Raw genomic sequence first — 24,163 nt, forward strand, 5'->3', positions numbered from 1 at the left:
TGAAGGACCAACAATGTCCTTAAGCTCTTCTATGGCCCTTCCTTGCCTTTGTTGCTCCTCTCTCATTGCTCTTTGATCTTCTCTTATTTGATGGAGAATGATGGAGTGCTCATGATGTTCCACCCTTAATTGTTCCACATTGTGGCTCAAATCTTCTAAGGAAGTGTTGAGTTGTTCCCAATAGTTGTTGGGAGGAAAGTGCATCCCTTGAGGCATCTCAGGGATTTCTTGATGATGAGCTTCCTCATGCATCTCTTGAGAACTGTGAAGGGTCTCTCTTGCTTGCTCCATCCTCTTCTTGGTGATGGGCTTATCCTCTTCAATGGAGATGTCTCTTTCTATGATAACTCCAGCTAAGTAACATAGATGGCAAATAAGGTGAGGAAAAGCTAGCCTTGCCATGGTGGAGGACTTGTCGGCTATTTTGTAGATTTCATTGGAGATGACCTCATGAACTTCTACTTCCTCTCCAATCATGATGCTATGAATCATGATGGCCCGATCCACAGTAACTTCAGATCGGTTGCTAGTGGGAATGATGGAGCATTGAATGAACTCCAACCATCCTCTAGCCACAGGCTTGAGGTCTAGTCTTCTTAGTTGAACTGGCTTGCCTTTGGAGTCTCTCTTTCATTGAGCTCCTTCCACACATATGTCCGTAAGGACTTGGTCCAACCTTTGATTAAAGTTGACCCTTCTAGTGTAGGGGCGTTCATCTCCTTGCATCATGGGCAAGTGGAATGCCAACCTCACATTTTTCGGACTAAAATCTAAGTATTTCCCCCGAACCATTGTGAGATAATTCTTTGGACTCGGGTTCATACTTTGATCATGGTTCCTAGTGATCCATGCATTGGCATAGAACTCTTGAACCATTAAGATTCCAACTTATTGCATGGGGTTGGTTAGGACTTCCCAACCTCTTCTTCGGATTCCATGTCGGATCTCCGGATACTCATTTTTCTTGAGCTTGAAAGGGACCTCAGGGATCACCTTCTTCTTTGCCACAACATCATAGAAGTGGTCTTGATGGCTCTTGGAGATGAATCTTTCCATCTCCCATGACTCGGAGGTGGAAGCTTTTGTCTTCCCTTTTCCTTTTCTAGAGGATTATCCGGTCTTAGGTGCCATTGATGGTAGTGGAAGACAAAAAAAAGATTGTGCTTTGACCACACCAAACTTAAAATATTGCTCGTCTTCGAGCAAGAGAAGAAAGAAGAAGAAGAGAATATAGAGGAGAAGGGGAAATGTAGGTTCGGCCAAGGTATGGAAGAAGGGGTTGTGTTGTGTGAAAATGAAGTAGAATGGAAGGGTATATATAGGGAAAGGGGAGAGGGTAGGTTCGGCCATTTTAGGGTGGGATTGGGTGGGAAAATGTTTTTGAATTTTAAAGGTAGGTGGGGTTTATGGGGAAGAGTGGGTGGATGTGAGTAGTGAATAGGTGATTGGGAAGAGAGATTGAGGTGATTGGTGAAGGGTTTTTGGGAAGTGTGACATGGGGAAGAGTAAAATAGGATTAGGAGGTAAGGTAGGAATATGTTAGGTGGGGATCCTGTGGGGTCCACAGATCCAGAGGTGTCAAGGAATTCCATCCCTGCACCAAATAGGCATGTAAAATGCCTTTGCACACCATTCTGGCGTTTAAATGCCGAGTGGTGCACATTCTGGGCGTTCAACGCCCACATGTAACATGTTTCTGGCGTTCAACGCCAGTTTCATGCTTGTTACTGGCGTTCAGCGCCAGATTTTCCTGTAGGCACATTCTTGGCGTTCAGCGCCAGAATGTTGCTTGTTTCTGGCGTTCAGCGCCAGTTTCATGCTCTGTTCTGGCGTTGAACGCCAGCCAGATGCACCTTACTGGCGTTGAACGCCAGCCTGTGCTTCCTTTAGGGTGTGATTTTTCTTCTGCTGTTTTTTATTTTGTTTTTAATTTTTATATTTTTTTCGTGACTCCACATGATCATGTACCTAATAAAACACAAAATAACAATAAAATAAAAATTAGATAAATAAAATTGGGTTGCCTCCCAACAAGCGCTTCTTTAATGTCAATAGCTTGACAGTGGCTCTCATGGAGCCACAAAGGTGATCAGGTCAATGTTGTATAGTCCCAACTCCAAACTTAGAGTTTGGATATGGGATCTTGACACCAAACTTAGATTTTGGTTGTGGCCTCCCAACAAGAAACTTAGAGTTTGACTGTGGGGGCTCTTCTTGACTCCGAACTGAGAGAAGCTCTTCATGCTTACTCTCTTTTGTCACAGAGGGATTGCCATGTGCCTTAAACACAAGGTAGTCCCCATTCAATTGAAGGACTAATTCACCTCTGTTGACATCTATCATAGCTCCTACTGTGGCTAGGAAAGGTCTTCCAAGGATAATGCATTCATCCTCTTCCTTACTAGTGTCTAAGATTATGAAATCAGCAGGGATGTAAAGGCCTTCAACCTTTACTAACACGTCCTCCACTATTCCATAAGCTTGTCTCAATGACTTGTCTGCCAATTGTAATGAGAACAAGGCAGGTTGTACCTCAATGATCCCCAGCTTCTCCATTACAGAGAGTGGCATAAGATTTATCCCTGACCCCAGATCACATAGAGCCTTTTCAAAGGTCATGGTGCCTATGGTACAAGGTATTAAGAACTTGCCAGGATCTTATTTCTTTTGAGATAGAGTTTGCTGAATCCAGGTATCTAGTTCATTAATGAGCAAGGGAGGTTCACTTTCCCAAGTCTCATTACCAAACAACTTGGCATTCAGCTTTATGATAGCTCCTAAATATTGAGCAACTTGCTCTCCAGTCACATCTTCATCCTCTTTAGAGGAAGAATAGTCTTCAGAGCTCATGAATGGCAGAAGGAGATTTAATGGAATCTCTATGGTCTCTATATGAGCCTCAGATTCCTTTGGATCCTTAATAGGAAACTCCTTCTTGCTTGAGAGACGTCCCAGGAGGTCTTCCTCACTAGGATTTTCGTCCTCCTCCTCCCTTGTGCATTCGGCCATATTGATTACATCAATGGCCTTGCACTCTCCTTTTGGATTCTCTTGTATTGCTTGGGAGAATACTGGGAGGAGTTTCAATGACTTTCTTACTCAGCTGGCCCACTTGTGCCTCCAGATTTCTGATGGAGGATCTTGTTTCACTCATGAAACTGAAAGTGGATTTTGACATATCAGAGACTAGATTGGCTAAATTAGAATTGTTTTGTTCAGAATTCTCTATCTGTTGCTGAGAAGATGATGGAAAAGGCTTGCTATTGCTCAGCCTATTGCGTCCACCATTGTTAAAGCCTTGTTGAGGCTTTTGTTGATCCTTCCATGAGAAATTGGGATGATTTCTCCATGATGAGTTATAGGTGTTTCCATAAGGTTCACCCATGTAATTAACCTCTGCCATGGCAAGGTTCTCAGGATCATAAGCTTATTCAGAAGTTGCATCTTTAGTACTGTTGGATGCATGTTGCCATCCATTCAGATTTTGAGAGATCATGTTGACCTGTTGAGTCAACACTTTGTTCTGAGCCAATATGGCATTCAGAGCATCAATTTCAAGAACTCCTTTCTTCTGAGGTATCCCATTATTCATGGAATTCCTCTCAAAAGTGTACATGAATTGGTTGTTTGCAACCATGTCAATGAGTTCTTGAGCCTCTTCAGGCGTTTTCTTTAGGTGAATAGATCCACCTGCAGAATGGTCCAATGACATTTTTGAAAATTCAGATAGGCCATAATAGAATATATCTAATATGGTCCATTCTGAAAACATGTCAGATGGACATCTTTTGGTCAGCTGCTTGTATCTTTCCCAAGCTTCATAAAGGGATTCACCATCTTTTTGTTTGAAGGTTTGAACATCCACTCTCAGCTTGCTCAGCTTTTGAGGAGGAAAGAATTTATCCAAGAAGGCAGTGACTAGCTTATCCCAGGAGTCCAGGCTATCCTTGGATTGTGAATCAAACCATATTCTAGCTCTGTCTCTTACAGCAAAAGGGAAAAGCATGAGTTTGTAGACTTCAGGATCAACTCTATTCGTCTTTACAGTCTCACAGATCTGCAAGAACTCAGTTAAAAACTGATAAGGATCTTCAGATGGAAGTCCATAAAACTTGCAGTTTTGTTGCATTAAGACAACTAGCTAAGGTTTCAGCTCAAAGTTATTGGCTCCAATGGCAGGAATGGAGATGCTTCTTCCATCAAATTTGGATGTTGGCTTTGTGAAGTCACCAAGCATTCTCCATGCATTATTATTATTTTTGGCTGCCATCTCCTTCTCTTGTTCTAATGTTTCTGAAAGGTTACCTTTAGATTGTTTTAACTTAGTGATGAGCGGATTATTTATACGCTTTTTGGCATTGTTTTTAGTATGTTTTTAGTATGATCTAGTTAGTTTTTAGTATATTTTTATTAGTTTTTAGTTAAAATTCACTTTTCTGGACTTTACTATGAGTTTGTGTGCTTTTCTGTGATTTCAGGTATTTTCTGGCTAAAATTGAGGGTCCTGAGCAAAAATCTAATTCAGAGACTGAAAAGGATTGCAGATGCTGTTGGATTCTGACCTTCCTGCACTCGAAGTGGATTTTCTGGAGCTACAGAAGCCCAATTGGCGCGCTCTCAATGGCATTGGAAAGTAGACATCCTGGGCTTTCCAGCAATGTATAATAGTCCATACTTTGCCCGAGATTTGATGGCCCAAACCGGCGTTGCAAATCAGCCTCAGAATTTCCAGCGTTTAACGCTGGAACTGGCATAAAAATTGGAGTTAAACGCCCAAACTGGCATGAAAGCTGGCGTTTAACTCCAGAAAAAGTCTCTACACATGAAAGCTTCAATGCTCAGCCCAAGCACACACTAAGTGGACCCAGAAGTGGATTTTTACGTCATTTACTCATTTCTGTATACCCTAGGTTACTAGCTTACTATTAATAGGATCTTTTGACATTGTATCTGTACCGCATGACACTTTACACGTTTCTTTGTGTACCTTCCACAGCATGAGTCTCTAAACCCCATGGTTGGAGGTGAGGAGCTCTGCTGTGTCTTGATGGATTAATGCAATTACTACTGTTTTTCATTCAATCATGCTTGCTTCCATTCTAAGATATTACTTGTTCTTAAACCGGATGAATGTGATGATCCATGACACTCATCATCATTCTCAACTATGAACGTGTGCCTGACAACCACCTCCGTTCTACCTTAGATTAAGTAGATATCTCTTGGATTCTTTAATCAGAATCTTCGTGGTATAAGCTAGAACGGATGGCGGCATTCAAGAGAATCCGGAAGGTCTAAACCTTGTCTGTGGTATTCTGAGTAGGATTCAATGATTGAATGACTGTGACGAGCTTCAAACTCCTGAGGGCTGGGCGTTAGTGACAGACGCAAAAGAATCACTAGATTCTATTCCAACCTGATTGAGAACCGACAGATGGATAGCCGTGCCGTGACAAGGTGCGTTGAACATTTCCACTGAGAGGATGGGAGGTAGCCACTGACAACGGTGAAACCCTTGCATACAGCTTGCCATGGAAGGAGCCTTGCGTGCTTGAAGAAGAAGACAGTAAGAAAGCAGAGATTCAGAAGATGGAGCATCTCCAAAACCTCAACCTGTTCCCCATTACTGCAAAACAAGTACTTATTTCATGTTCTTTTACTTTTCACAATCAAACTTGATAATTATTGATATCCTGACTAAGATTTACAAGATAACCATAGCTTGCTTCAAGCCGATAATCTCTGTGGGATCGACCCTTACTCACGTAAGGTATTACTTGGACGACCCAGTGCACTTGCTGGTTAGTTGTGCGGGGTTGCAAAAGTGTGATTGCAATTTCGTGCACCAAGTTTTTGGCGCCGTTGCCGGGGATTGTTCGAGTTTGGACAACTGACGGCTTATCTTGTTGCTTAGATTAGGACTGTTTTATTTTTGTTGGTATAGAGTCTTTTAGTTGAGTCTAGTTTCATATTTTAAGTTTGGTGTCAATTGCATGCTTTTGTTTTTCTTTTAATTTTCGAATTTGCATGTCTTTAGTCCCTTTTTGATCCGTAAAAATTCTAAGTTTGGTGTCCTCTTTGTGTTTTTCCCTTAAAATTTTCGAAAATTAGTATTTGATTTTCTAAAAATTTTAAGTTTGGTGTCATTTTGTTGTTTTTCTCTTTCCTCATTTTAAAAATCAAATCTTTTTCATACAAACTTTTCAATCATATCTTTCTAATTGCTAATCTCAAAATCTTTTTAATTAACTAATTGATTCAGTTTTCAATTTGCTTTGATCTTATTTTCTTTTAATTTTTGAATTTTTTTGATTTTATTTTCCTTTTATTTTTATTTTAATTTTCGGTTAATTCAAAAAAAAATCATTTATCTACTTGCAATCCATATCATTTTCCTTTATCCATCATGGACATAAGTGGGATTGAACAGTCCAGAAGGACTCTGGGGTCATATGCTAACCCCATTACAGCTGCATATGGGAGTAGCATCTATACACCTCCCATCAAAGCAAGCAACTTTGAGCTAAATCCTCAACTCATTATCATAGTGCAGCAAAATTGCCAGTATTCCGGTCTTCCACAGGAAGAGCCTACTGAGTTTCTGGCACAGTTCTTACAAATTGCTGACACAGTACATGATAAAGAGGTGGATCAGGATGTCTACAGACTATTACTGTTTCCATTTGCTGTAAAAGATCAAGATAAGAGGTGGTTGAATAACCAACCTACAGCAAGCATAAAGACATGGAAACAGTTATCAGACAAATTCCTGAATCATTTTTACCCTCCAAAGAGGATGACACAGCTAAGGCTGGACATCCAAGGCTTTAAACAAGAGGATAATGAATCCCTTTATAATGCCTGGGAGAGGTATAGAGGTATGCTAAGAAAATGCCCCTCTGAAATGTTCTCAGAGTGGGTACAGTTAGACATCTTCTACTATGGGCTTACAGAAAAAGCTCAGATGTCTTTAGACCACTCAGCTGGTGGATCTATACACATGAGGAAGACAATTGAAGAGGCTCAAGAGCTTATAGACACTGTTGCTAGAAATCAATATTTGTACTCTAGCAATGAGTTCTCCCCAAAAGAGGAAGTCATGGCAGTAGCCACTGATCCTAATCCTCAAGAACAGATGATTGAGCTTAATCAACAATTGCTCCTGATGACAAAACAGTTAGCAGAATTTAAAGAGATGCTCCATGAAACTAAAGTTGCTAACAAGAGCATAGAACTGCAGTTGAATCAAGCAAAACAGCAAATATCTAAACAGATAACAGAGGAATGCCAAGCAGTTCAACTGAGGAGTGGGAAGACATTGAATAACACTGCTCAAAGTAGCAAAAAGCCAAACAAGGAACAATTGACAGAGGATAACCAAACCACTGTCCAAAATCCCTCTAAGGACAGTAAGAGCCCAGAGAGGAATACTTTTGGCGATCAAACGCCAGAAAAGGGGGGAAAGCTGGCGTTAAACGCCCATTCCCTGCCCAGTTCTAGCGTTCAAACGCCAGAGAAGGGAGAAAAGTTGGCGTTAAACGCCCAATCTTCACCCAATTCTAGCGTTCAGACGCCAAGGGAGGATCAGACACCTGAGAGTGCTGATAGTAATCCCTCTAAAAAGGCTTCTTCAACCACTTCTGTAAGGAATAAACCTGCAGCATCTAAGGTTGAAGAATATAAAGCCAGGATGCCTTATCCTCAGAAACTCCGCCAAGCGGAACAGGATAAGCAATTTGCCCGCTTTGCAGACTATCTAAGGACTCTTGAAATAAAGATTTCGTTTGCAGAGGCACTTGAGCAAATACCTTCTTATGCTAAGTTCATGAAAGAGATCTTAAGTCATAAGAAGGATTGGAGAGAAACTGAAAAGATATTTCTCACTGAAGAATGCAGTGCAGTCATTCTGAAAAGCTTACCAGAAAAGCTTCAAGATCCAGGAAGCTTTATGATACCATGCACATTAGAAGGTGCTTGCACCAAGACAGCCCTATGTGATCTTGGAGCAAGCATCAATCTAATACCTGCATCCACTATCAGAAAGCTTGGGTTGACTGAAGAAGTCAAACCAACCCGGATATGCCTCCAACTTGCTGATGGCTCCATTAAACATCCATCAGGCATAATAGAGGACATGATTGTCAAGGTTGGGCCATTCGCCTTTCCAACTGACTTTGTGGTGCTGGAAATGGAGGAGCACAAGAGTGCAACTCTCATTCTAGGAAGACCTTTCCTAGCAACTGGACGAACTCTCATTGATGTACAAAAAGGGGAAGTGACCCTGAGAGTCAATGAGGATGAGTTCAAGTTGAATGCTGTAAAAGCTATGCAGCATCCAGACACACCAAATGACTGCATGGGCACTGACATTATTGACTCTTTGGTGGAAGAGATCAATATGACTGAAAGCCTAGAATCAGAGCTTGAGGACATCTTCAAGGATGCTCAACCTGATCAAGAAGAACCAGAGGAAACAAAGGAATTTTCGAAAATTCCTCAGGAGGAGGATAAGCCTCCCAAACCTGAACTCAAACCACTACCACCATCCCTGAAGTATGCATTTCTGGGAGAGGGTGATACTTTTTCCAGTGATTATAAGCTCTGCTTTAAATCCACAGGAAGAGGAAGCACTGATTCAAGTGCTAAGGACACACAAGACAGCTCTTGGGTGGTCCATAAGTGATCTTAAGGGCATTAGCCCAGCTAGATGCATGCACAAGATCCTGTTGGAGGATAATGCCAAACCAATGGTCCAACCACAGAGGAGGCTAAATCTAGCCATGAAGGAGGTGGTGCAGAAAGAAGTCACTAAATTACTAGAGGCTGGGATTATTTATCCTATTTCTGATAGTCCCTGGGTGAGCCCTGTCCAAGTTGTCCCCAAAAAGGGAGGCATAACAGTGGTTCATAATGAAAAAAATGAACTGGTTCCTACAAGAACAGTCACAGGGTGGCGTATGTGTATTGACTACAGAAGGCTCAATACAGCCACTAGAAAGGATCATTTTCCTTTACCATTCATAGACCAAATGCTAGAAAGACTAGCTGGTCATGATTTTTACTGCTTTTTGGATGGCTATTCAGGTTACAACCAAATTGCAGTAGATCCTCAGGACCAAGAGAAAACAGCATTTACTTGCCCTTCTGGCGTGTTTGGCTACAGGAGGATGCCTTTTGGTCTGTGTAATGCTCCTGCAACCTTTCAGAGATGCATGTTATCCATCTTCTCTGATATGGTGGAGAAATTCCTGGAAGTCTTCATGGATGACTTCTCAGTATATGGAGACTCATTCAGCTCCTGTCTTAATCACCTAGCACTTGTCCTGAAAAGGTGCCAAGAGACTAACCTGGTTTTAAACTGGGAGAAATGTCACTTTATGGTGACTGAAGGAATTGTCCTTAGGCACAAAATTTCAAGCAGGGGAATAGAGGTGGATAAGGCAAAGGTAGAGGTAATTGAAAAATTACCACCACCTGCCAATGTTAAGGCAATCAGAAGCTTTCTGGGGCATGCAGGATTCTATAGAAGGTTTATAAAGGATTTTTCGAAAATTGCAAAACCTTTGAGCAACCTGCTAGCTGCTGACACACCATTTGTGTTTGATGCACAGTGTCTACAGGCATTTGAGACCCTGAAAGCCAAGCTGGCCACAGCACCAGTCATCTCTGCACCAGACTGGACATTGCCATTTGAACTAATGTGTGATGCCAGTGACCATGCCATTGGTGCAGTGTTGGGACAGAGGCATAACAAGCTTCTGCACGTCATTTATTATGCCAACCGTGTTCTAAATGATGCACAGAAGAATTACACAACCACAGAAAAAGAGTTACTTGCAGTGGTCTATGCCATTGACAAGTTTAGATCCTATCTAGTGGGATACAAAGTGATTGTGTACACTGACCAAGCTGCTCTTAAATACTTACTCACAAAGCAGGATTCAAAACCCAGGCTTATAAGATGGGTGTTGCTTCTGCAAGAGTTTGATATAGAAATAAGAGACAGAAAAGGGACAGAGAATCAAGTAGCTGATCATCTGTCCCGAATAGAACCAGTAGCTGGGGCGTCCCTCCCTTCTACTGAGATCTCTGAGACTTTCCCAGATGAGCAACTCTTTGCCATTCAGGAAGCTCCATGGTTTGCAGATATTGCAAATTATAAAGCTGTGAGGTTCATACCCCAGGAGTACAGCAGAGTGCAAAGAAAGAAATTAATTTTAGATGCCAAGTACTACCTATGGGATGAGCCATATCTCTTTAAGAGATGTGCAGACGGAATGATCCATAGATGTATACCCAGAGAAGAAGCACAAAGGATCCTATGGCACTGCCATGGATCATAGTATGGAGGACATTTTGGAAGTGAGCGAACAGCCACTAAAGTCCTCCAATGTGGCTTCTACTGGCCTACTCTCTATAAAGATGCCCGAGAGTTTGTGCGTAACTGTGACAGTTGCCAAAGAGCTGGTAACTTGCCTCACGGATATGCCATGCCTCAACAAGGGATATTAGAGATTGAATTGTTTGATGTCTGGGGAATTGACTTCATGGGTCCATTCCTACCATCATACTCAAACACTTACATTCTGGTGGCAGTGGACTATGTATCTAAGTGGGTAGAAGCAATTGCTACACCCACTAATGATACCAAGACCGTGCTGAAATTTCTCCAGAAACACATCTTCAGCAGGTTCGGTGTTCCCAGAGTGCTAATCAGTGACGGGGGCACTCATTTCTGCAATAAACAGCTATACTCTGCTATGGTCAGATATGGAATTAGCCACAAAGTGGCAACTCCGTATCATCCACAGACAAATGGGCAAGCTGAAGTCTCTAACAGAGAGCTAAAAAGAATCCTAGAATGGACTGTGATAGCCCGAAGAAAGGATTGGGCAAAGAGTTTGGATGATGCTCTGTGGGCATACAGAACAGCATTCAAGACTCCTATAGGAACCTCTCCATACCAACTGGTGTATGGGAAGGCCTGTGATCTGCCCGTGGAACTAGAACATAAAGCCTACTGGGCAACCAGGTTCCTAAACATGGATGCTCAATTAGCTGGTGAAAAAAGATTGCTCCAACTAAATGAGCTAGAGGAGTTCAGACTCAATGCCTTTGAAAATGCAAAAATTTATAAGGAAAAGGCAAAGAAGTGGCATGACAAGAAGTTGTCATCCAGAGTCTTTGAGCCAGGACAAAAAGTTCTGCTCTTCAACTCTAGGCTCAGATTGTTTCCAGGAAAACTTAAATCCCGGTGGAGGGGTCCGTATGTGATTACAGGAGTGTCACCATATGGATATGTTGAGCTTCAGGATATTGATTCTGACAAAAAGTTCATTGTTAATGGACAGAGAATCAAGCATTATCTTGAAAGCAATTTTGAGCAGGAATGCTCAAAACTGAGGCTGGAATGATCCTCAGTAAAGGTACAGCTAAAGACAATAAAGAAGCGCTTGCTGGGAGGCAACCCAGTCATTAGCAGATTATATGTTTTATTTCTACAGAGGCAATTATCAAAATTGAAGGAATTCACAGAGTTACAGAAGGATTCAGTGCAAAAAGCAGAGAAAAAGAGCTTACTGGCGAAAAAACGCCAGTAAGGGGCATTTTGGGCGTTTAACGCCAGTAAGGGTGCCATTTTGGGCGTTAAACGCCAGAATGGGCACCATTATGGGCATTTAACGCCAGGTGTGCAGCATCCTGGGCGTTTAGCAAAACGCCCAGTGATAAAGGGAATCCTGGCGTTTAACACCAGCCAGGGCACCTGGCTGGGCGTTAAACACCCACAATGGCTAGCAAATGGGCGTTAAACGCCAGAATGGATGCCATTCTGGGCGTTTAATGCCAGAAAGGTGGGGGACCAAGATTTTGCTTTCTGATCAAATTTTTTTCAAACTTTCCTTTTTTGACCCATACTTTTCTACATAAACACATTTCAACCTTTCATCATTCACCTTCAAATCTTCAAAAATCAAAATCATTCTTCAAATCTCTCTCAAATCAATCCCAAATCTTGTTCAAAAACTCACCCTTCTCTCAAAATCTCTCCACATCTTCTCAAATCTCCTTCCAATTTTTCGAAATCTCTTCTCCCCCCTTATAAAAACACGTTCGGCCTCCTTATTCCCCCACACCATTCGAATTTGCTCTTCTCCTCTCTCTCCTCTTTCCTTTCTTTTGCTTGAGGACAAGCAAACCTCTAAGTTTGGTGTGCTTTTCCGTTATCACTAAGCCAAGATTCATCAAGATCATGGCTCCTAAGGGAAAACAAACCAATTTAAGAGGAAAGAAAGAGAATAATCCAAAGAATCTTTGGAATCAAGAGAAGTTCTTAACCAAAGAACATAAAGACCATTATCACAAAATAATGGGTCTGAGGTCAGTGATCCCGGAAGTTAAATTTGATCTGAAAGAAGATGAATATCCGGAGATCCAAGAGCAAATTCGAAACAGAGGATGGGAAGTTCTAACCAATCCTAAGATAAAGGTTAGAAGAAATATGGTTCAGGAATTCTACTCAAATCTGTGGCTAACAGATAAGCAGAGAATGACTGGAACTGCTTACCATACTTACAGAACCATGGTCAGAGGGAAAGTTATGTACTTCCATCTGGACAAAATAAGGGAAATCTTCAAATTACCTCAACTGCAGGATGATCCTGAATCCTTTAATAGGAGAATGGTGAGAGCAGATAAAGGGTTGGATCAAGTTCTAGAGGACATATGCCTCCCTGGAACTAAGTGGATAACCAATTCAAAGGGTGTCCCAAACCAACTCAAGAGGGGAGAAACCAAAAAATTATGATCTTTGGTTTGTTAGAAAGCTTATTTCAAGATGAACGCCTGGACATAAAGTTTGCGCAATTCCGAGTTCATTTGCTATATTAAAAACAGAAAAGAAGATAGGGTGTTGAGAATGCTTGAGTGAGAGTTATGAGTTCATAAAATTAAAGATGAATCTTAGCGTTATATGGCTGATTCAATGTTGGAATTTGCTTGTTTCTGAATTGAATTGATATTGGAAAGGTTGAAAAGAGTTTGGTAAATTGTTTGGTTGGGACCCGTAAGGGTGGCTAAGTCCTATTTTTAAAAGAGATTATGTCCGAATTTTTATAAAAGTATAAGGACTTAATCAAAATCAATATTTAAGGTTTATTTAATGATAATAACTTCAATGATTCTTTTAAGAAAAGATTATTTGGTATATGAGATTGTTGGCAAGGGCGTGGGTCTTGTCCCGCTTGTGTATTTGCAATTATGAAAGAAAAAGGAAAGAGTAATGTACTTATTGTATGATTATCTGTTGCTTGAAGCAACCCAAGAGATATTTATTTATTTGTTTGTTGCTTGAAGCAACCCAAGAGATGTTTGTTTGTTGCTTGAGGCAACCCAAGAGATATTGTTTGCTTATTTGTTGCTTAATGCAACCCAAGAGATATTATATATATATATATATATTTGTTGCTTAATGCAACCCAAGAGATATTATTTATTTATTTGTTGCCCTGAGGCAACCCAAGAGTATATTTCCGTTCCCAAGAGTATATTTCCTGCGAGTAGAAAGCAGAGGCTGTCTCAATAGAGCTGCTAATAATTATATGCGCATTTATTTGAACGGAAAATCGTATCCGGGAAATCGTGAACTTGTGACCGGATAAATGTCGGGAATGTAGGTGCTAACCGACACATGAGCTCATGGCCTGCACTAGGACTAGACATTCATCATATGCATCTATGTGACATTGTTTGGGTGTGTATATTGTAATTGGTTTGCCTAAAGTGAATAATTCTGTTTAACTGCTAATTGCTATACTTGATGTAATTGCTCTTGATTGTGTTTGAACCTCATTACATGTGTTTGTAACTGATTGTTTGGATTGTGGTGATTAGATATTGATTGAGTTGTTTGGGCCTGAGGCCGTGATTGGTACGTTTGAGGTCTAGTTCTGTATAAAGTATCTGACTGGTTCAGCATAGACTTAATGAACCTATGCTTGGAGCAGGATGATCATTTATACTGCGTAGGTAACTTCTTTTATGTCAAGGTCTAGTAAAGTATGAAAAATCAAACTGGTTCAGCATAGACTTAATGAACTTATGCTTGAAACAGGTTGGTTATTCATACAGTCTATTAAACTTTTACGAGTTTTATAAAGAAAATGTGGGTCTAGGATTTTGAATAACTAACAAATACTTCTAAAGGTTAATTTTCTTTTAGATGTCTCTGAATGAAATTAACTATTTGCACTTTATTTTTTACTTTCACGGCATTCTCGACCTCTACTGAGAACATGTGGTTTGGTTCTCACCTCCAAATTTTTCACCCTTTCAGTGACAGGTTTGAAGACGCAATTTGAAGCTGCAAGCAATTAGTAGGCTTTCTTTATGATTTTAATTGCTTTCATAGAGTCCCCTCTCTCTTGTCCTTTGAAGTTTTATTTTATCAGAGGGGTAAGTATTTTATTTGGGTTTATATGACTTCCTATGTATAAGAATTACTAATAATAATACCTCTGTGATTGTTATTATTATTTGCAATGTTTATCCTTGATACATGTCTTTAATGATTAAAAACAAAATTTTTTGACATTTTCTTAAAACTGAAATGCGAAATCGATACAAAGGCTCAGTAATTAAGTAGTTAATATTAGAAAAGGTCACATAATGTTCTTTCTAGTAGAAATACCATGACTTAAGCAAGGTATTTTGCTGGAAGGGATGTTACAAAACCCAATCCATACGTTGGCCGATCTCCAATATGCACCAAAACCCTAAATTGAGCCTAAGATAAGCTTTCCATCACAATCTAAGCCACCAAGAATTTCCGACAAGCATCAACAAGCTCCAAACTCACCATAATCGAGCTATATATACATAAATTATCACAAATCAACCTAGGGCTCATTATAATTAAAGTTTCACAAGAGTTTCACTGCCTCTTTCCATTCCCAATAGTTTTGGAAGCCAAAACCGACATCAATCATAGGCTAGAGTGTATCTAAACACCCAAAAATCACAAAACCTCACTTAGCCAAAAGCCCTAAAACTAGAAAATTTGAGGAGAAGAATTGAGAGGGATTTGAGCTTGCCTTACCAACTTCTTGGGTAGGTTTTGTAGAGCTCTTCACAAGGAGCGCGTAGCCGTAAATGGTGCAGTGATCGGAGCTCTATAGCTCAAGATATGAGCTTGGGAAGAAGATGATGAATAGTGCTCAATCTCTTCTCCCTCTTCTCTCAATTTTTGAAGTGTGTGTGTGTGTGATTAATGAGGAATGAGTTTATTAATGAGCCCTTATATATGTTGGACTGGGGCCCAACTTGGGTCCGGTCCAACGCGTTAGCGTTTTTAGCCTGTTCGGCCCAACTTTGGGCCAAACCTTTAAAATTAACACCCGGTTTTTTACTTCTAATATTTTTCTAAGGTTTTCGACTATTTTCACTTTTTCTCACACAGTACCGGGCAGACTTGAACCGGTTCAACCGTTTTGCAGTTTTTTATGGATTATCACAAAAAACACATTTTCTGACTCGAACGGACCTACTGAGTCCAAAAATTATATTTAAATCCCCAAATTCTCATTCTAACTTTCCAGAATCTAATTTAGGCATTTATATGATTTTATTCGTGAAAATTCCAGTTCTTACATCCTCCTCTACTTAAAAAGATCTTCGCCCTCGAAAATCCGAATCACGTGATGTAATATATATATATATATATATATATATATATATATATATATATATATATATATATATATATATATTCTCCACGAAGCATCCTACTTACAACGTTGCCAACCCAACAAGTTGTCAAAGTATCTCATCCACCATCATCCCACCATGTCGATGTTCTCTCTCGACTTCTGCTGCGTCACTCTGATTATCCTCTTTAAGAATCCAAAATTTTTCCTTAAACCAAATACCGATTTTGTAATATTTTTCAAAACCTTTAAAATAGGTTCAATCTAAATAAGTCCATTGTTAAAACCTTATCAAAAGATTCAAAAACTTTTTGTTTGTAAATCAATCATTTTGAAGCATAATTTTTTTTTCTAAATTCATTAGAATCCTTAAATCAGAACCTTTCAATTTGAATCCCTTTTGATAAGTTAAAATTTACAAACCAAAATCACAAGTTAACAAAATCTTAGGACTCTCTTTCCTTTTTAAATCGTATCATTTGACCATCCAGTCCTAGTTTCAAAACCAAAACATTCAAACCAACGTTCCAAAAACAACTTTTAAAAAAATCAATCTAAACTTTAAAACTTTTTCAACGCAAACGACGACAGTCTATACTACGAAGATAAGTTGGGGTTTGGCCATCGGCTTCATAATTACCTCAACCCTATTGTTGTGATCGACCCGCCTCATGTGTTCATCTGTGTGTACAATCTCTAACCAAATGTCCCGTGTGCCACACTTGTAACATAGTTTCTTATCCAACTGGCATGGCCTATTCGGATGGTAGTTCCCACCCTCCTGACATTTCATATCAGGAGAGTAAGCTCTTGACCATCTTCTCTTCACCATATCTCTTGAAGTTTTGTCCCCTTGGTCCAAGGTAATCGTCGCGTTCCCTATTAGTATTTTCCCTGAGAGTGTCTGTTGACGAGATTACTGTCATTGCATGTTCTTCAACAACCCTCGCCTTGTTCAAAAATTCAGAGAACCTCCTAATCTCCAATGGAGCCACAACACACCTAATATCTTCCCTCAGTCCTACTTCGTACTTGACGCATTTCCATCCCACATAAGACTCAGAAGTACCCTGACTTATCCTCGAGAACCTACAGAGTTCCTCAAACTTACTGGTGTATTCAACTATAGTCATGGACCCTTGCTTCATCTGTAGGAGCTCCAATTCTCTGGCCTCCCTTATTGATTCATGTAAGTACATTTTATAGAAAGCTTTCTGAAATAACGCCCATGTAATGTCCACATTCTGTTGGTGTAGTAGGTGGCGCTCTCCTTGCCACCATTTTTAAGCTCCTCCTACTAGTTGATAAGTCGCATATTCCACGAACTTGTCATACGGTACATGTTGAGTTTTAGTAGGAGCTATCGATCCATTGAGAGCAGGCGGGTTAGCTCTCAGAAAAGCAACTAGGGTTCTCGGGACACCACTCAAGCTGTCCTTAGCACACTCTCCATTTTTGTTTCCGCTTTCGGCCGGTTGGGCTAACCTCTACACAACTTGCAAAGTCGCAGTAGCTTTCGCTTCCATGGTGTTCGCCCGATTTGCGATTGCTGCCTTGAACTCGGCATGGTTATCAGCCGGTTACTCATTCCTATACTCTCGTGAACGTGCATGACCTCATCTGCGAGTGGCCATTCTATTTCCTGTCTACACCAAAAAATCGATATCAAGTTGATTATTCTCAATATCAAAAGCCTAGTGTTTCAATTATCCCAAATAGGCACTCACAAACAAGCATGCTATGCAATATCAAGTAGATAACCTAATAACATCAAAGAAAAGACACACAGAGTATGTAATGAAGCACAATCAGTCCATCCCTCAGGCTCATGAGGACGAACCATTCTGATACCACTAAATGTAAAACCCTAATTAACCTAAGATTTACCTCGCGACGTAAAGCAAAGGTTAATCAAGGATTACGACAGTTCTAAGCACATACATATAAAATATAGAAGAAATAATATTATCTAGAAGCCTGATGAAAGGAATAACTCAAAAACAGGATTTGAAAAGCGCATAACGTAATACCAAAGCTGCTAACTTAAAGCACAAGAAACAGATACAATATAAATAAAGATACTAGTATAATATCATAAAAATCTAGCCACAGCTCGCGGAGTTTAAGCTGGCTAGCCAAACATACACACAAAAGAAACTGAATTTTAAAATGGCTTATACAAGTTTTGTTCTCTCTATACATGCCTCTAGGCAAAACAAAATACAAAAGTGAGAGATGTATAAACAAAAGAAATCTAAAGAACTCCAAAAAGATATCTAGATCATCCTCTATTGTCACCACCCATGCAACTCACCGAGGTGGGTTGCGACCTGCATCTGAAAATAACAACAAAAATATGGTATGAGAACCGGAGGTTCTTAGTATGGTAAGAGTGCCCAGTGATGTAGGATATAAGATCCCGGGATGCCAAAGGCAATCCTAGACTTCATATCCATCACAAGATTCATCTTAGGCATAATTAAATAATAAAGCATATATATATATATATATATATATATATATATATATATATATATATATATATATATATATATATATATATATATATATATATATAACCTTAACATAGACTCAATACCTTAGCATATCAAAAGGGGTAATCTATCTTAAAGGATTTATATTCTAACCAAACACCACTGTCTCCCAGCCTTCACCAACCTATCCTCCATGCAATCTCATCGCCACCACCTTCCAAACCTCCTCAATCCCAGTAGAAAACACAAATATATACAATGCAAGTAAGACACAAGTAGAAGCATATAAAGCAATTAATTCAAATAGCAATTAGACATGTTATACAATTAGGCAAACAATATCAAGTCGGCAAAGCATACAAACAGATAGAAAATGGACATGATGAATGCCTGTCGTACTGGCTGTGATATCATATTGTAGGTTCAACTACCAACTCGACACATCTCCATGGAGACGTTGCCCTTCGGAATCATCAATGGGAACCCCCGAGATATAGTGCTCGGATCACTATCTAGGGTTTTGTGCCTGTACGCTCTATTGATCCGAAGGGAAGCAAGGGAGATACTATTGCCACTGACCTCACATCTCAACGCAAGCGGGACAAACCACCGCCCTTACGCCGCCGCTGCTACCTCGACAGGCGGGATCCAACCGCCATCCCTGCCGGGCGTATAGCGTCTCATAGTCTCAATATACAAATGTTACATCAGTGGTGTTCAGGAAACATTTTCAATATATCATGGATCCATCATCTCATTCCAAGTCCTCGACTCATCTTAACCACTGTCAATTCAATACCTCCATTCCTCTTTCTCACTCCACCAAGCCCATCCCTAGTACACCCGAAACCTAAACCTCCATTTTCTAGTCTTTCATAATAATCATAAACTAGAACCCTTAGCTTATTTCCCATATTCCCATACTCAAAGTTTAACCTAAAAGCCTTAAAATGGTTTTTTTGAAGCTTACAACCTTGTTGGGAAGGTGAAATAGCTGGAAACAAAGTTAAAATTTGAAAATCAGGGCCTGTGCGTACGCACAGGGGTGTGCGTGCGCATGCCCAAAAAGATTTTAAAAGTGTGCGTGCGTAAAGGGGTGTGCATACGCATAGGTACTAAAGTTTGTAACTGTTCACTCTCACAGGGTGTGCTAGCGCCACCAACAGACGATCCTTCCCAACTTGTGTGTGCGCACAGCGCTGTGCGTACGCACAGGTTGTAATTCTTCATTGGTGTGTATGTGCACTGGCTGTGCTAATGCTGCAAGCAGATACCCTTTTCCTGGGTGTGCGTCTGCACAGATTAAGATTTTCACAGGGATGTGCGTGCGCACATTTCAGAAATCATAAAATTCTGCAACTTTGCAGAATTCCAGATTTTTACACCAATCTTTGAATGATCATAACTTCCTCTACAGAGACCAAAATTTTGCAAACTTTATATCGATTTAAAAGGTTTTGAATGAACTTTACTTCTAAACAAATTTCAACCAATTTTGAAAATCGAGGCATAAGTTGTGATCAGACAAAGTTCACCAAAACCCAACTTTTAACCAAACTCACAAGAATCCCAATTTACCAACCTTCATATCCCAAACCAACCAAAACCACAAAAACTCTATCCCAAATCAGATTTTTCCATTTGCCATACTTCAACTTATCACTCCACCATATACAATCATAAATTCCCATTATCAAAAACATAATAATACCCTTGCTAACCATCATTATCATCAATTTCAACATTCATGAGCGGATAATTTGTATGCTTTTTGGCATTGTTTTTAGTATGTTTTTAGTATGATCTAGTTAGTTTTTAGTATATTTTTATTAGTTTTTAGTTAAAAATCACTTTTCGGGACTTTACTATGAGTTTTTGTGTTTTTCTGTGATTTCAGGTATTTTCTGGCTGAAATTGAGGGACCTGAGCAAAAATCTGATTCAGAGACTAAAAAGGACTGCAGATGCTGTTGGATTCTGACCTCCCTGCACTCGAAGTGGATTTTCTGGAGCTACAGAAGCCCAATTGGCGCGCTCTCAACGGCGTTGGAAAGTAGACATCCTGGGCTTTCCAGCAATATATGATAGTCCATACTTTGCCCAAGATTTGATGGCCCAAACCGGCGTTCAAAGTCACCCTCAGGAATTTCAGCGTTAAACGCCGGAACTGGCACCCAAATGGGAGTTAAACGCCCAAACTGGCACTAAAGCTGGCGTTTAACTCCAAGAAGAGTCTCTACACGAAAATGCTTCATTGCTCAGCCCAAGCACACACCAAGTGGGCCCGGAAGTGGATTTTTATGTCTTTTACTCATCTCTGTACACCCTAGGCTACTAGTTTTCTATAAATAGGACCTTTTACTATTGTATTTTTATCTTTTGATCTTTGGAACCTTTTTCTTTAGATCTTTTGATCACTTTGGGAGGCTGGCCTCACGGCCATGCCTAGACCTTATGCTTATGTATTTTCTACACACCATAGATTAAGGTGTGGAGCGCTGCTGTACCTCGAGTATTAATGCAATTACTATTGTTCTTCCATTCAATTCCGCTTGTTCTTGTTCTAAGATATCACTTGTTCTTCAACTTGATGAATGTGATGATCCGTGACACTCATCATCATTCTCAACCATGAACAAGGTGACTGACAACCACTTTTGTTCTACAAGCAATCAAGGCTCTAGTGAATATCTCTTGGATTCTTTAACCGGAATCTTCGTGGTATAGGCGAGAACTGATGGCGGCATTCAAGAGAATCTGGAAGGTCTAAACCTTGTCTGTGGTATTCTGAGTAGGATTCAAGGATTGAATGACTGTGACGAGCTTCAAACTCCTGAAGGCGGGGCGTTAGTGACAGACGCAAAAGAATCACTGGATAATATTCTGGCCTGATTGAGAACCGACAGATGAATTCCGCTATGCTGTGACAGAGCATATGCAATCGCTTTCACTGAGAGGATGGGAGGTAGCCATTGACAACGGTGAAACCCTACACAAGCTTGCCATGGAAAGGAGTAAGAAGGATTGGATGAAGACAGTAGGAAAGCAGAGAGACGGAAGGGAAGGCATCTTCATGCGCTTATCTGAAGTTCCTACCAATGAATTACATAAGTATCTCTATCTTTACCTTTGTGTTATTTTTGTTCATCATCATATCCAATTGAGTTTGCCTGACTAAGATTTACAAGATGACCATAGCTTGCTTCAATACTAACAATCTCCGTGGGATCGACCCTTACTCGCGTAAGGTTTATTACTTGGACGACCCAGTGCACTTGCTGGTTAGTTGTGCGTAGTTGTGTAATGCCATGGTATTGAACACCAAGTTTTTGGGGTTCATGACCGGGGATTATGAGAGTTGTGAAAAGTATTGTTCACAATTTCGCGCACCAAGTTTTTGGCGCCGTTGCCGGGGATTGTTCAAGTTTTGAGCAAGCTTTTGGTAACATCAGTGCCAAGATCCGGCAACAACACCAAGTTTTTGGCGTTATTGCCAGGGATTGTTCAAGTTTGGACAACTGACGGTTCATCTTGTTGCTTAGATTAGGTACTTATTTTTTTCGAAATTCTTGAAGATGAGTTCTAGAGTTTCATGATGATTTGTTGAAGTCTGGCTGGCTGAGAAGCCATGTCTAATCTCATTGGACCGAGGTTTCAACTTATCATCACAAAAGCTTGTTGATTTTTATCAATCTTGCTTTTGGAGCAGTGATCTGCTAAGGCTTGGCTGGCCTTTGGCCATGTCTAGTGTTTTGGACCGAAGCTTTCTTTGAAAGCTTGGCTGGCTGTGAAGCCATGTCTAATTCCTGGACCGGAGTCTTAGACTAGCATTGCACTGATTCCTGGAATTCTCATTAAGAATTTTGATATCTTTTTCCACTTAATTTTCGAAAAACACAAAAAAAAATTAAAAAAATCATAAAATCCAAAAATATTTCTTGTTTGAGTCTAGTGTCTCATCTTAAGTTTGGTGTCAATTGCATGCATTCATTCATGTATCTTGGTGATCTTCAAGATGTTCTTGACGATTTACTTGCTCTAATCTTTGAATTCTATTGACTTGAGTGTTTTGTGTGTCTCATATGCATTTTCATCCTATTAGTGTCAGTAGTATACAAACTGCTAAGTTTGGTGTCTTGCATGCATTGTTATTTGATTCTTGTTGCATTTTGATTTTTTCTTATTATTAAAAATCCAAAAATATTTTTAATTTGTGTCTTTTCAAGTCAATAATACAGAGAATTGAAGATTCAGAACATACAGCAGAGGAATTGCACAGAAAAAGCTGGGCGTTCAAAACGCCCAGTGAAGAAGGACAGACTGGCGTTTAAACGCCAGCCAGGGTACCTGGTTGGGCGTTTAACGCCCAAAAGGGTAGCATTTTGGGCGTTAAACGCCAGAATGTGCACCATTCTGGGCGTTTAACGCCAGGATGGCTAGAAGGGAAGATTTTGTTTTCAAATCAAATTTTTTTCTAAGTTTTCAAAATCTTTTCAAAATCAAATCTTTTTCATATCAATTTTTCAATCAAATCTCTTTCAAAATCAATTTCTTTCTATTTTCAAAGATACTTACTATCAATTAATGATTTGATTCAACATTTCAAATATGTTGCCTTTTCTGTTGAGAAAGGTTTAATGTTTGAATCATATCTTTTCTTGTTAGTCAAGTTTTTAATTTTCAAATCAAATCTTTTTAAATGTTTTTCAAATCATATCTTCTCAATCACATTTTTTTAAAACCAATTATATTTTCTTAACCACATCTTTTTCAAAATAATTTTTCAATCAAATCTCTTTGATTTCTAATTTCAAAATCTTTTTCAAAAATCACTTTACTTCTTTCCCACTTTCATTTTCGAAAATTAAGTAATGTTTTTCAAAAATGTTTTCAAAATATCTACTTAATTTTCGAAAATCACTTCCCTTCTTCTCACATCTTTCTATTTATGGACTAACACTATCCCTTAATGCAAAATTCGAACTCCATCTCCTTTGATAAGTTCGAATTTTCTACTTCTGTCTTCTACTCTTCTTTTCCTCTGACACTTCAAGGAATCTCTATACTGTGACATAGAGGATTCCACATTTTCTTGTTCTCTTCTCTTTCTCATGAGCAGGAGCAAAGACAAAGGCATTCTTGTTGAGGCTGATCCTGAACCTGAAAGGACCTTGAAGAGAAAGCTCAGAGAAGCCAAAGCACAACTCTCTTTAGAGCACCTAACCGAATTCTTCAAAGAAGAAGAACACATGGCAGCCGAAAACAACAACAATGCCAACAATGCAAGGAAGGTGCTGGGTGACTTTACTGCACCTACAACCGACTTCTATGGGAGAAGCATCTCTATCCCTACCATTGGAGCAAACAACTTTGAGCTTAAGCCTCAATTAGTTTCTCTAATGCAACAGAATTGCAAGTTCCATGGACTTCCATTGGAAGATCCTCATCAGTTTTTAGCTGAGTTCTTGCAAATCTGTGACACAGTCAAGACTAATGGGGTTGACCCTGAGGTCTACAGACTTATGCTATTCCCTTTTGCTGTAAGGGACAGAGCTAGAACATGGTTGGATTCACAACCTAAAGAAAGCCTGGACTCTTGGGAAAAGCTAGTCAATGCCTTCTTGGCAAAGTTCTTTCCACCTCAAAAATTGAGTAAGCTTAGAGTGGAAGTCCAAACCTTCAGACAGAAGGAAGGAGAATCCCTCTATGAAGTTTGGGAAAGATACAAACAATTGATCAGAAAGTGTCCTTCTGATATGCTTTCTGAATGGAGCATCATAGGTATTTTCTATGATGGTCTCTCTGAACTATCCAAGATGTCTTTGGATAGCTCTGCAGGAGGATCTCTTCATCTGAAGAAGATGCCTACTGAAGCTCAAGAACTAATTGAAATGGTTGTAAATAACCAATTCATGTACACTTCTGAAAGAAATCCTGTGAACAATGGGACTAGTCAGAAGAAAGGAGT

General features: G+C 39.8%; 1 non-coding gene across 1 annotated transcript; it reads right to left on the bottom strand.

The window, feature by feature from the left end:
- Positions 1–23,849: 23,849 nt before the first annotated feature.
- LOC112718901 (small nucleolar RNA R71) lies at positions 23,850–23,957 on the bottom strand. The gene has a single exon (XR_003161227.1). It is a non-coding gene; the product is annotated as a small nucleolar RNA R71 (small nucleolar RNA).
- Positions 23,958–24,163: the final 206 nt, after the last annotated feature.

This window comes from Arachis hypogaea, chromosome 10, assembly GCF_003086295.3.
Source record: "Arachis hypogaea cultivar Tifrunner chromosome 10, arahy.Tifrunner.gnm2.J5K5, whole genome shotgun sequence".
Taxonomy (NCBI): Eukaryota; Viridiplantae; Streptophyta; class Magnoliopsida; order Fabales; family Fabaceae; genus Arachis; species Arachis hypogaea.